General features: G+C 57.6%; 2 protein-coding genes across 3 annotated transcripts in view; both read right to left on the reverse strand.

Annotated features, from left to right (window-relative positions):
• Positions 1-13,191, reverse strand: part of NAPRT (nicotinate phosphoribosyltransferase) — a 131,718-nt gene that overhangs the window by 41,424 nt on the left and 77,103 nt on the right. The window lies entirely within an intron of this gene.
• Positions 1-13,191, reverse strand: part of ZC3H3 (zinc finger CCCH-type containing 3) — an 85,668-nt gene that overhangs the window by 37,374 nt on the left and 35,103 nt on the right.

Consider the following 13,191-nt stretch of genomic DNA (forward strand, 5'->3'; position numbering starts at 1 on the left):
TTCTCGGCACAGACTCCATACGGGAGAGAGCTGAGAACCCTCCTCCGCCACTCCACTCCACACGTACACACGGGGCCGTTCTGGCATCTGCCGGCACTGTGGGGCAGTGGCTGCTAGGCCAGGCCCTGAGCAAGCAGGAGCGAGGACGGAAGGGCTGAGTCACCAGGCGACCTCCCTGGGGCCCTGAGGCTCAGCACTCAGCAACCTGCCTGCAGCCCCTGTAGGCTGGGGGAACAGTAAGGAGGGCCAAGGCCACAGGCCTGGGTCTCCCTTCCATCCCAGGCTGACCACAAGGCGGGCCTGTATCATGGAGCCCCTGCCCCGCCCAGGCCCACCCTTGAAGACCTGAGGGGAGGAGCGGGCCATAATTTATGCCCCCCGCCTGTGCTTTATGGCTTTCTTAATTCGGCTCCTGCTACTATTAATGTAGTTAATGCTGAGATTATATCTATTTTCTGGCGTCGAGCAGTGATTTATTCAAGCCATTTTTCCGGTGGAGGCTCCCACGCTGTTAAATCAAGCGCCTTGCCAATTAAGTGCTGACTTGGGAAGTGGACGCAATCTTAACAGACATCCCGCCGCAAATTACACTGGGGGCTGACGACTGGGGAGTGGGCGGGCAGCCCCAGGCACCCTGCTGACTTGGGGAATGGTAGACCCCAGCCCACCTGCACCTCAGGAAACACCCGTCACCTGACTCCTCAATGGAGCCCCGGGAGGCACACGACAGAGAGAGGCCTCCAACAGCCTCGGGGCTGGGAGAAGGGAGGCACGGAAGGGGGAAGCCTCAGGAGCCAGGGGCATGAAGCACAGTTCCCTGGCAGGCGCAAGGAGAGACCCCTCACCAAGGGCCCCCAAGCTGCAGGCGGGGGAGTGGAGGCAGGTGTCACTGAAGTCCCATCTCTGAGGACACAGCAATAGGAGAGGGGTGAGGAAAGGCAAGGCAGGGAGACAGTGGGGACAGACCTCCCAGAGGCCCAGCAACCCCTGGGTGCTCCAGTGCCACGTCCCACTATGTCATGACCCTGGGCACCCTCCTACTCGACGAGGCTCAGCAGGGTGCTGGTGAGCCCACCTGGTCCTGCAGCATGGCAGGAGTATGTGAGCCTGTCCCCAGTGGTGCTGTGCCTGCCCGCCAGTCAGACCCTCGGCCCAGGCTGAGAGGTGAAGCGACAGGTAAGATCAGCTGAAGGGCTGATGGATGTGAGGAGTTAGTATGACATTGATTATTTGAACAATACTTTACTACCTCCTCTAAAACCAGGGTAAAAGTGCCACTTAAAGTGGTATTTAATGGAGTCAAGCACCAGGTGGCGCTGAGTGATGAGGACAATTTGTCTCTTGCTGTCAGGTGGGTGTCTCCAGTCTCCTCTACTCTCTTTCCAAGGCCCCTCCTGTGGGACCAGTGGGGCTGGGGGGCCAGCAGGTGGACTCGCCCAGGCTGAGAGAGCGCTCCACAGACCCCACAGGAGAGACCTAACAGGCTCTCCCGAGCACTCCTTGCTGACCACCTCAGGTGAGATGAAAGAACGCACCCTACAGCCCTGGCGTCCAATTTCCCGTAGGGCCCATCCCTGTGGGTTACTGACAGAACACAGGAAGGCCATATGTGGCCCGTGGTTTTGCAGCATCTCACAGGGCGCTCCTTAGTCCTGTCACTCAGGGCTCACCCACAAAAGGGACAGGGATGCCCATCCGTAGCTGGGACCCAGAAGTCACACCTGCCTGACTTTGCAGTGCTCCTCCTGGGGGCCAGCCTGGAGGCCTCAAGCAGGACCACAGCTGCCCATGAGCCAATGAGAAGGACAAAGACATCACTTTCCCATCCCATGGATCACAGTCCATGTGCCACACACAGGGCTCAGGAGCGGGTGCCACAGCCACCTCTTTGAGGTCATCCCCAGTATGGGCCCCACGGATGTCTCAGTGGGTACAAAGAGGATCTCCTCACCCTCAGGGCCCCAGTCCCTTGCCACCATCCTCGCCCAGCAGGGATGGGGGCAGACAGTTGGGGCAGGGAGGTAGAGAATACACAGGACTAGGATTCCCGCCAGAGAGGACAGGTGTGGGTGCACTCGAGAGGGGCAGAGTGTGGAGCCACATCGGTGCTGCTGTGTGCACTTGGCTGTCCCTCCAGCCTGCACTGCCACAGGCCATGGACTCCACCCACTGAGCACGCCTCTGCTGGGGAGCCCCACCTCCCTCTGCCTGAGGCATACTCCCCAGGAGCATTAGGAACATTCCCTCCCACCCATGTTGGGCCCACAGCGCCAGAGTGTGGCTTGATACTGAGAGAAAAAGAGAAAATGGGGGCAGAGAGGACATGCCACAGAGGAAAGACACATGGTGGAGGAGCGGGGACAGAGGAACGAGGAAAAAAGACAGTCGAGCAGACACCGAGCTTGCACACAGAGACTGAGCCAAGAGGGGGCTTGGGAGACAGAAACAGGAAAGGGGCCAGCAGGGCCAGCAGGGCCAGCAGAAGACAGCCCATGCAGAAGGGCCTCAGTGCAGAGCTCAGGGCAGGGAGGAGGGACGGGACGGACACTAGTCTTCCCAGGACTGCTGCTCCTGCTACCTCCAGGTACCCTCCTCGTCACCCTACCTACCTTCAGTGCTGCACTGGGGGACCCAGTGGGGTTGGGGAGCAGGTCTCCACCTGAGATGGAGCAGAAGGGGGCCACAAGTCCCCTGCCGGTCCTCCCACAAGGCCATTCCAGGGTCATGACCCACCTGTTGAGTTCCTCCTCACCCCTGGCCCAACCCTCCCTCTGCCACTCAGGCGGTCTCACACACCCCCTCCAGCCACAGTTTTGTTCCACAGTCCACTGAGGAAGCAGAGACAAACTGACTGCCATGCTACAGGGGGCTGTTGTGGGAGGTGCGTGTGACCCCTGTGGCGGAAGGGCAGAGGGCCTCAGCCCTGCCCTGCCCCACTCCAGACACCTGTGCTATCTTGGGGGGCAGCTGGGGTATGGCTCAGGCCCTGCCTCTGCCTGGTAGCACGGGACTCTCAGCCCACAGTATACTTGTCCTAGCCTCAGGGCCAACCTAGAGCTTCCCCATCAGAAGCTGCCCATCTAGGTGGAGACAGACTGGGCAAAGAACAGAACTGCACCCAGAAGCCCCAACCTGCTCCAATGCCAGGGTGGCCTGGGAGAACTACGACTCGCTGCCCACGCCTGTGTGGACACTGCGTGGTGTGCATACATTATCAAGATAGCAAAGGAGCAAGAAGTAGCTGTCTTGGGCACCAGCGGGGCCCTGGCATCCAGGGGCTCCTGCCTCGGGCCTGCCTGTCCCACAGGTCCTCAGGATTGGGTTCTAACATCTCTAAGAAAAAGTCCCCTCCCTTTCTCTGGATGAGATCCTAAAGGATCCAGCTGACCTTCAGGTACATCCCAGCCTTGGTGATGCCCAGGACCAGCTGATGCCCTGGGAAGGAGGGCTCTCCTCTCCATCCCTCCCCAAAGGCCAAGGGAGGGCATGGGGTCCTGGGCTGCCCACAGCCAGCAGGGACAGCAGGCATCCAGCCAGGGAAGATGCCAATTCAGCCCTACAGTTCCAGCACCACCAAGAACCGGAGCAGCAAGGCCGGCCTGCCTGCCTCAAACAGACAGAAATAAATAAATAACCACAGCGCACTTCAGAACGACTTCCAAATTAAGAGCTGCATCCGTGCTGTCAAGCCCCTGCTAGCAGCTTCTGTGGCACCTTCCGCGCAAAAACGTATCTCGGCCCATTTATTAGAATGATGAAGGCAAAGGGGTCTAAAAATTGCACTCCTTCCTTAATGAGCAGCCGAAGGGATCGGTAAGCATAATTTCAGAGGCCAGTAATATTTTATATAATCGCCGAGTGGTTTAAATTGAAAACCCCCAACTGAATCAATATTTACTGCATTGAAACGAAATGAATAGTAATAAGTCACTAAGCTCCCTGTCCTGTTTCATAAAATAAAAAATTATAAAAATGAGCACAGGCGCAGGGAGGCCATCACATTAACTTTTACAGCACTTGGGGAGCTGTAACCGCCTGGTCTCATAAAATAAAATTCTAAAAAACCTGCCGAAGGAGACCTGCTTCAGCACCATGTGGGGAAGCCTTGGGAATTAGGGCAAGGGAAGGGGGCTCTGGGAGCCATCCCCATGTGCCCTCCCCTGGGTCAGGGTGGGCCTGAGACCCTTGCACACAGGCTGACCACACCTGGAGCCCACCAGGGTCCTCCTGCACAGGAGCCGGGGGCCACCTCCAGCAGACTCCTGCCTCCTGCAGCAAACAACCTGCTTTGGTTACTTTACCTGATTCTCAAATTCCAGAATGTCAGTTGGAACATGAATGAGCATCCTGGGCAGTGGGGGCAGATGTGCTCAGCCAACCCTGAGTCTGACCAGGCTGAAGAATGACATGTGAGTGGGCAGGGAACAGAGGGACCAGAAATGTCCCCTAAGGTGTGAGCATGGGACCCTGCCCCACATAAAACGGGAAGGAGCCTGTGCCCCTCAAGCAGGCCCCAGCATGGCTCGTATACCCAGGGCTGGGAGCACAGTGACACTGGTGGGCAGCAGACCCACCAAGAGCTCAGCTGAGAGGGCCGTGCACATCTGGGTTCTCTGTGTCCTCACTGGACACTGAACAGAGGCTGAGCAGGCGCAGGCCTTGGGTAGGACCCCAGCAGACAAGCAGGAAGCCACAGTTCCAGAGACATGGGCCCCTGATCCCCGAGGCCCCCATCCCTGTGCCCACCCTGGGACTCTTGCACCTGCAATGAAGCCCCAGTGAGGCTGGGCCACAAGGGGAGGAGCAGGCACGGCTTGGGGACGAGAAGACAGCACCGCTCAAAATGCACACGCAACACAGTCGCCTCGCTCACAGAGGAGGACAGAGCCTCGGGGAGCCATGAGCAAGTGCTCGGCATCACCAGTCACCAGGGACCAGAGACATGCTGCCACACACCAGAGTGCAGGAGCCAAGGTGACCAGGACCGCGAGGGTGACAAGAACAGAAAGGGTCCCACTGCTCTGGGAGGAGGCTGGCCCACTTCATACAAAGTCGAAATGCACCAGGTCCCAGCAATTCTACACAAGGGAACAGCAGCCCTCACTCATGCTTCCCAAACCAGGTCCCCCCAGAGAGAATTTGTGTGCCCATGTGGAACAAGGTCAGGGACACCCCTTGACAAAAACCCGCAACTACAGTGTCAGGTCCCATACTGGGGACAGTCACACACATGTCACTCCAGAACAGGCAAACCAGCTCACTGTGCAGTCTGAATAGGGCACCGCCAGACCTGCAGGGACACACTGGCAGGGAGACAGGGCGCACCTCCACAGAGACGCACACAGCACATACAGGTACATGTCTACTCACAGGCTTGGACCCTTGGACTTCTGTACCTAACAGTATGCAAATTTTACCTGAAGAAAGAACCAGGAACCAATGGGGAACTCTGGTTGGTAGGCTTCTTTTCTCGGTAGTATCAGCAGTTCTAAAACCTGCATTTCAAGCTAATAAGCACATGGACTGAGACTGGTGGAGAAGGGACACTCCACTACAGCAACAGGGCTGCAGTAAGCACGTATGGGTGTGTGGGTGAGGGCAAGACCCAAGGGCCTGGAGCAACACACAGCAGGGCGTGCGCACAGGCTGGGACCTCAGCACTGCGGGCACTTGGCCATGGGAGCTGTCCTGTGCACCACAGAGAACCTGCCCAGCATCACAGCAACACAGGGAACCAGGAAGCTGCACGCCCAGGGCCAGGGAGGGCATGTCCAGGGTGACTCTGGGGCACCCTGGCAAGCAGAAAGTGAGGTAGCACCAGGGAACTGCAGAGCCCTGCTGAGGTCCCAGAGTGGCTGGGAAATGCTTCCCCAGGCAAGCACAGGACAGGACGAAAATAAACTGTAGCCTACTGAATACAGTAAGAAGCTTGGGCCCAGGCTGCTATAAACAAGAAGCGCATAAGACACAGCAAGGGGCACTGATTACAGTTGAGACCCACCCAGCAGCATGGAAGGAGGTGGGGCTACCAAGCCACAAGATGTGGAAGTTCAGTAGGGAACGGGACACTGGGGTGCTCGCTGTTCTCCCCACAGCTGCTCAGAGCACCCTGCAGTGCAGAAGCCAGTCAGCAGCTCCTGGCCCAAGCGTCCATGTGGGGCAGCCCAGGGACACACCACCGCTGCCACAACTTCCCCGTCAAGATGCCAAATCTGAACCTCATTCTGAAGACATCAGATGAGGCCTGTGGAGAGACAATCCACAGCACACCTGGTCTCCACTCTGTGAATGTAGCTGTGTGAGTGCAGCAAGACCAAGTGAGGCCTCAGAGGCTTGGAGGCTGATGCCAGCCACAGAGATGTGCCCCCAGGGACCAGCACAAGGGGCACACAGGCTCCTGGCAGTACAATACAGAGAATGGGACAAAATGCAAACAACTGTAGATTCAGGCGAAGAACGTGGGAGTACTACAAATTATTTTTGCAACGTTTATGCAAGTGTAAAAGTATATGAAAGTACAAGTTAGCTAAAGAAATTAAACGCAAGACTCTAGTTAGGAGAGGGAAGGAGAATGAATCCAAGAACCTCAGGGCAACACTCCTTTCTCCTGCTGACACAAGGGGAGGAGAGGGGCAGCCTGTTGTTCCCCTGGGCCAGAAGCCAAGGAGCAGGTTAGCTTTCGGCATGTAGCAGCCCTGGGCCAGCATTATCCACCCTGCCCAGACCCAGCAGCCAGTCATCTATAGGACAAGGCCTTAAAAGGTCCAGGGTGGGCAGGGCAGATGCTGTGCTGCAGTCAGCAAGGCCCTGGGCACCCAGTAGCTAGATTAAGCTTGGACACAGATGTTATGCCTGCCAGCTGACTATCCCACAAGGGGAACTGGAACAGGGAAGCTGGCCCACCATGTCCACGTCCTTTCAGTCACTCTAGAACCTTATGCTTGCCCTCCAAGGCCATCTCCCTCTGCTAGAGGCCCTACAGAGCCTGTGTGGGCAACTTGCCTGGCCTGTTGTGTGGACTCCTTGGGGTCTTCCAGTGTGGGGCATGCCACTTCCTCTGTCAGAGGAGCCACCTTGCCAAGAGGCCCTGACAGCAGTCTCCTTCGGGCAGAAGAGGTTGCTAAGGCCTTGCCTGGTCTCACCACACTCACGTGTCTACAGATAGAGACCAGGTGTGCAGCAGAATGTCCCTCCCCTGGTCTTGTCTGATGTTTCCAAACAAGTGAAATACAAGGGTGACCTCGTTAAAAAACTCAGTCCACACGACAGCCCCTCCATGCTGACCATTCAGAGACCTAGCTCTCCCAGAACCTGCAGTACTAGACACTGCCCCCTTTCCTCCTGGCTTTGAAGAAGTCAGGAGACCCCTGCTCTTAGGATTGCTTGCACCCAAATCTCCCAGCCTGGGGTAACGGCCTATGTGTGCCCACTGTGGGGTATCTTGACTTGTTTCCTTAATGCCAATACTGAGATGAGGAAAGGGGGTCAGGGAGGCTGTAGTGACTCCCAGGCCATGCCCCGAAGAGTACCAGGGACCCAAAATGGACAGCGATGCTCCTAACCATGTTCCAGCCACGTGGGGTACCAAACGCCTGGCTGGAGGACCTCTGTGTCCTGCCATCGCTACCCAGGCCTGTTGATACCCTGCAGGTCATGGGAACTGGGAAGGGAGTTGGGCTGAAGGACAACCCTGTAAGAGTGACAGCCACAGAGTGGAGGAACAAGGACAGGGCCTCCTGGGACCATGCCTGATAGAGAAGGAGGGCTGAAGGGCACAGCCACATGCAAGTCCCAAAGCCCACCCTTGCACCTAAACCTGCTTACACCAGTCTTCTTGGGGCCCTTGCCGGTTAGGGCCACAGAGCAGGCTCCAGGCATCAGGGAAAGTCAGAGCAGGAGAAACTGGGTGTCCTGGGTCCCAGGGTGAGGGACAAGCAGGCCTGATGGTCTGCCACACTGAGGGACTTCAGCCCCTGAGGGCATGAGCAGGGCTGCAGCTGGCAGAACAGCCTTTCCAGGCCAGCTCTGCCCTGGTCATGCCACCCTTCCCTCCCACCACCCAGAGCCCTTGGGGGAACCCAAAGCTCACTTTTGACTGGAAAGGGAAAACTGAGGCTGAAGGTACAGAGGACAGAAGGAAGGCAGCAGTCCATGGCATCCACCTCCTAGGACGCGCCTAGGCTAGGCTGCTCCCAGCACCCTGACCCTCCAGCGTGCAGACCCCACAGGGCCTCAGTGAGAGCTTCCCGCACACTCCGCAGGGTTCCCTGGCACTGTGCTCACACAACAGAGACCAGCCAGCAGCAGCCTCCCTAAGGACCCCGGAAAGCAGGCATGGAGCAGCTGGGCCCAGGGGCTCTCTCCCAGGGAGCTAAGCATAGAGCCCCACAGCCACACAAGGCACCATGCTCCCACATAGTCCCTCTTCTGAGACCAGCAAAGAAAGTCCTGCCCAGCAGAGGAAGCACCCTGGGCAGGGTGGAGGGTCCAGGCCAGGTCACCCCTTCCTACAACACCAAACCAGGACAGCCCAGGCTGCAGCTCTGGCAGAGCTTTCTGGGCACAGCTGCCCTCGGCCCTGTGGGCTGGCCCTGAAGCAGGCCTTCTGGACCAGCACCAGTACTGGCACTCAACACAAAAGCAGTGGAAAGGGCTCCCTCCCGGCGACAGAGACACTTACATTTTTAATAGAACCAATTCAAAACTCTGCTACTCCATTAACCCAAACCAGAAATGTCAATCCCATTATTCTAAGCATTTTCACAGGCATGCAGCAATGTCTTCAGCCTCAGGCTCCTTTAGACTGTTCGTTGGAGGTGCTCACAAGCACAGCCACTGTGGGGCCCTGGGCCATCACCCAGGTGCTTGGGGACTGGAGAGAACCAGGCCCAGCAGACAGCAGCCCTTCAACACCCGCTACCTCTAGTCTCTTGGGTGAAGGTCCAAAGTGTCCTGGGCTCCATGTTCCAGGGAAGGGTAGGGGGAACAGGCAGCTCACCCCCCAGGAGTTGCACACAGGTGGCTCTGAGGCGTGTCCACAGCCATGTGACTACCTTAGAAGGCTGCTTCTCACCTGAGGAGGGCAAAGCCATCCTAATATCCACCTGGCCAGCCCATGGGACTGCCTTTCACACCAACCCCTCCCAGTCTCCTCATCAGAACATCAGCAGACATGCTGGGCCCTTCTCCAAAGCCCACAGGAAGGTCCTACTGGCTGGGACTGCGCTGCCTTTGCCCCATCCATGTGGGGCCCTGCCTCCAGAGGAAACTTCTGTGAGTCTGCCACTGCAAATCCACCCATTCTGGACAGGTCTCAGAGTCTCAGTGTGTCCTAGCAGTGGCTGCTCCTAAAACCACCTGCCCCATTTGTCCACCTGCTTCCTGACTGCCTTCTTCCCAGGAGACCTGTTGCCCAGGTCCCTATAGGTCCCTATAAGCCACTAAACCTACACCCCCATTGCCCTTGGTGTCCGGGGACACTCCCAGCTAACCTGTAACAGAATCCCAGCCTGGGCTGAGCCAAGTAGGGCCTCTGCACACCCTCAGGGACCAGAGGGTAAGGGCACTTCCAAGGCAGTGCAAGACCCAGGTGAGGACCATCTGATGGAAGCAGTTCAGAGAGACGGGAGCACCAGTCTTATGAGGATTCACCAAGCTCCTCTCACAAACACACCCTCTGGGCACATCAGGAGGCTGTGGGAGTCTCACCTCCAGCTGGTCTTGGCAAGGCACACCCTGGCATGGACTGAATGTCTATACCCTTAAAGTCCCTATGCTGAAGCCCTAGTCCCAGTGACAAGGGATTCAGAGGTGCAGCCTTTGGGAGGTGATGAGGGTTACGTTAAGTCCAGAGAATGGGGACCTTGCAAGAGGAGACCCCAGAGAGCATGCCTCACGGCCTCTCTCTCCCTTTCTCCCTCTTCTTCTCCCCTTGCCTATGAAAACTGAAGTCCCCCAGTAAACCAGAACAGGCCATCACCAGACACTGAACCTGTGGGCACCCTGATCTCAGACTACCAGACTCCTGAGCCATGAGAGGTGAATGTCTGCTGTTGAGCTGGGCAGCTGGTGACGCTGTCAGGGCCACCACACACCAGGGAGCAGGCAGGAGGCAGGACAGAACTGTGGCTGGTGGCTGGGCTGTATGGGCAAACCAGCTCATTAAGGAGACACGTGGAGGGGAGCACACAGGAGCCAGGGCCACCGCGGCAGGGACGCCTCCCGTCGCCAGGCTGAATCCTCTTTAATGAGACGTCACTTTGGAGAAGCGTTTCAGAGCCTTTCAAAATCTTGGCCTAAACCTCGTCAAACTGCACAGAGATTACTTAAGATTTACCGCTCAGACACAAAATAAAATAAAATAAAATAAGGCAGCACAGCCAGCAAGAGCCCTGTGACAGGACCATTTGTAGTCGGATGGAAAAGCTCCCGATTCATCTGCTTAAGCACAGCAGCTTCTGTTTATTTCGCACTTTCATGTCAAACGAATTTGGAGAGAGAAAAAAAGTGACAGGCAGTTTAGGGATATAAGTCACATTTCAGCTTCAGTTCAGATTAATGAACTTGCTGGGAGCTGGCAACAACACGGCAAATCCACAAATCTTGGGAACAACAGAAAACGGACTTGTGCATGTGAGCCTCAGTCCTGGGAAGCGGCTCTGGTGGGACCCTCTGCTGGCCTCTGCCTGTGCACCTCAGACCCAGGCCTGCATGGCTGGTTCTGGGTCTGGCTCCCTGGCAGTCCTCAGGGACTGCCACAGGAGCATGGGGGAGTGCAGGGCAGCCTGAGCTGTGGGTTCCCAAGGACTGGACCTGAGCAACAGCTCTGTCCTGTTGAACCCGTTCAGTCTGGTTCCCCAGGCAGGAGACCGGCAACTCATTCAGCAGAGCAGTCTGATCCCACACAGCAGTCTCCTGGGGTTGGGTGGCACAAGGCCAGCATCACCCCCATCATCAACTGTCCCTACACCCAAGCAGCCCCAAGCCCAGACATCTGCAGGCCAGGACGGACACTGAACCACCGACACTGCCTCTCAAAGGCAGAGTCCCATCCCAGAACAGGCAGCAGTCCCCTTTGCCCTCTCTCCCTCTGTCCCTGGCCTCGATGTGCTTGCCTGGTCAAGGTCCCAATGGCCTCAGTGGGCACACCCATCCTCAGAGGAGCTGGCTGGCAGCACCCAGAAGAACTAAGGGCTCTGCCCAGCAGCCTCTGGCCGTCTGTCTGAACAGGGATAAACACTGACTAGCCGAGACAATCTGAGGCCACCAGCTGACTCTCCCAGATGGCCTTCTGTGCCCATCGTTCCATGTCCAGTGCAGAGAGTACCAGTGGCGGGAGAAAAATGCCCATCCCTTCCTGTAAGCATGGCTGTCAACACGGCCCACAGTGTCTGCCAGCTTCCTAAGGGGCTGAGAGCAAATTGCCTCACAGGGCAAAAGAGCAGCAGGGTCAGCAGCAGTGGGCAGCTATGCCACCAACCATCTCAGGCCCCAGAGCTGCCACGTGTGAAGAGAAGCTTCTGCAACTTCTCCAAAGTGGAGACAATCACCCTGTGTACTCTCCCAAAAGAGAAGCAGCACTGATGGCCCAGGGCACAAAGGACCTCCACCTCCGCAGCACAGCAGCGAGGCTTGCAGAGGGGTCCTGAGGCTCTGTCTGTCCAACAGACCCACAGCCTCCCCAAGGCCCCTTTCCAAGTTGTGAAAGCCCTGGCACTCAGCAGGGAATAGAAGGAAGGGAGGGGCACAGGAAGGCCCCAGGACAGCACGGGCGAGGGCTACCATAGGCTACAAGGGAGGGGCTCCAGGGGACCTGCCCAGGCCTCCCCATAGACTGTGCTGCCACTTCCCTGTCCCCTCCTCAATCGTCAAAACTCCAGGCCCTTGGAGGTACAGGCCTTGTCCCGTGCCTCCCACCAGACTCATGCCTGGCAAACTTCCCCAAGGAGGGCAGGGAGATGCTTCAGAGCTGTGTTGAGCCCAGGAGGCCTGCTCAGCACGTGGCCAACAGGCTGCTCACCAGGCCCCACCTGACTCAGGCAGATGCCCATGGCCGCTGCACTCATCACCCACCACCACCCTCTCACAAAGGCAGAAGCTCCAAGAGGAAAGAGGTCTGCCTATGGTAGCGCAGCCTGCATGGGGTGACAGTGCCCTTCCCTCTGGAGTGACCGTATCGGCTATACAGTGAATGTCTGCAAAGGGTGGGCAAGTGCCCCACACCTGTGCTTGCACTTGGCCACGGGCCTTCCGCCTCACTCCCACCTGTGTCGATGCCTCCAACCCCACTGAGGCCTCCAGGATGGCTGCAGCCTGCCTCCCAGGGTGGGGACAGAGCTCGGAATAAGGAGAGTTCTGGTGGCAGCTCTGCTTTCTTACCACTGCACTATCCTTCAATTCGTGGTAGCCTGAGTCCTGACACTGCCCGGGGAGGGGCAGAGGAACCTGCAGGGTCAAGGCCACAGTGAGGCAAACCTGCCAACCACATGCAGGTGGCCCTACCTCCCAAGGGGTGCAGGCAGCAGCTCAGCCGCTGAACCCAGAGACAGGCTCTTTCTGCCACCTCAACAAGCCAGGCCCAGGCGCATGGTCAGGCAGCTGGCTGGAAGCCACATCAGGGAATGGTGACCTTGTGCAAAGAAGGCTGAGCCCACTGGCAACCACTCTTCCCAGGCATCCAGAGACCTGCACCCCTCAGCTCAGCTCCCTTCCCCACTCCACCCCAGGCCCAGGGATCATAAGTTCAAGGGTCCTGGATGCCTGACAAGGACCAGGGTGACCAGGGTAGTCAGGAAAGAGAGAAAGGGCATCCTCACCCACCCTCCTAGGTGCTTCCATGTGCAGGAAGGACACTGAGGCCAGGAGCCCACTGGACAAGGACTGAGGGCCTCAAGCCATCCAAGGGCAGTGTCCTCCCTGCCCACTTAGAGCTGAGCCACTGCCTGCTCTCTACCTCATGAGCCACACTCTGCAGGAGGTCATGCAACTCCAGAGTTGACAAGCATGGTGCAGGTGCACATGCAGCCACCCTCTAGCAGGACTCGCTCACCGACTAGGGCCTGGCCCCAGGTCACTGAGGAAGGTCACCTCAGGCCCATGGCCATGCCCCTGGGAGAAAAGGGGCATCAGGCCAAATGCCAATTGCAGGAGGGGAGGTTCTCAGGAGCTGAAAACCCATAAATCTGAACCTCA

Source organism: Sciurus vulgaris (assembly GCF_902686455.1).
Source record: "Sciurus vulgaris genome assembly, chromosome: 1".
NCBI lineage: Eukaryota > Metazoa > Chordata > Mammalia > Rodentia > Sciuridae > Sciurus > Sciurus vulgaris.